We start from the raw sequence: 651 nt of genomic DNA on the forward strand, positions 1-651 counted from the left end.
TTTCTGTGCTCAAATCAATCATTTGAGGGACCAGCTATTTTAAGGTTGCATAGCTTCACTTCAGTGAACTCACTCATTTTAACGTATTTATGCCTAAAAGTCATTATTCTCGGTATAGAGTAATTATTCCTTGATCATGTAGAAATAACAGTTTTTACCTTCACCAGAGAACTAATTTCTTTTTATATGTATATTTATAACCATGTTTTGGCACCAAACATTTGTCACTTAATTTCATGAAACCATACATTATTTAATCATTCGAAATGTGATTGATTTTTGTGGCAGCACGTGTACCAAAGGGCTTTCAGACAAATTTGATTCTTCCTGCAAACATGCTTTATTAGATGAATTAGGGCTCCTAAATAACCCCATGACGTGGACTTCCATAAATGGTGTGTAGGCTTGGCTATGGTAAGTGGATTACACATTATCTGCTTCTCCCGCTCTTTGCACTGAGCCCGGCATTGACCAGATGAGCTCTGGAGTGGACTTGTGTGCAAAGTCAGTTTGGCTTGGCAGAACTAGCTGTTGATGGCTGCTGTTTAGTGTGGGTCACCTGGGCATGAACTTTATTTAGGTTACTGTTGCCGTCTGGATTCAATCAAAGATTTATCTGGACACTGAACATTGACAGGCTGTGCAATGCAA

This window comes from Chelmon rostratus, chromosome 11, assembly GCF_017976325.1.
Source record: "Chelmon rostratus isolate fCheRos1 chromosome 11, fCheRos1.pri, whole genome shotgun sequence".
In the NCBI taxonomy this organism is placed as follows: domain Eukaryota; kingdom Metazoa; phylum Chordata; class Actinopteri; order Chaetodontiformes; family Chaetodontidae; genus Chelmon; species Chelmon rostratus.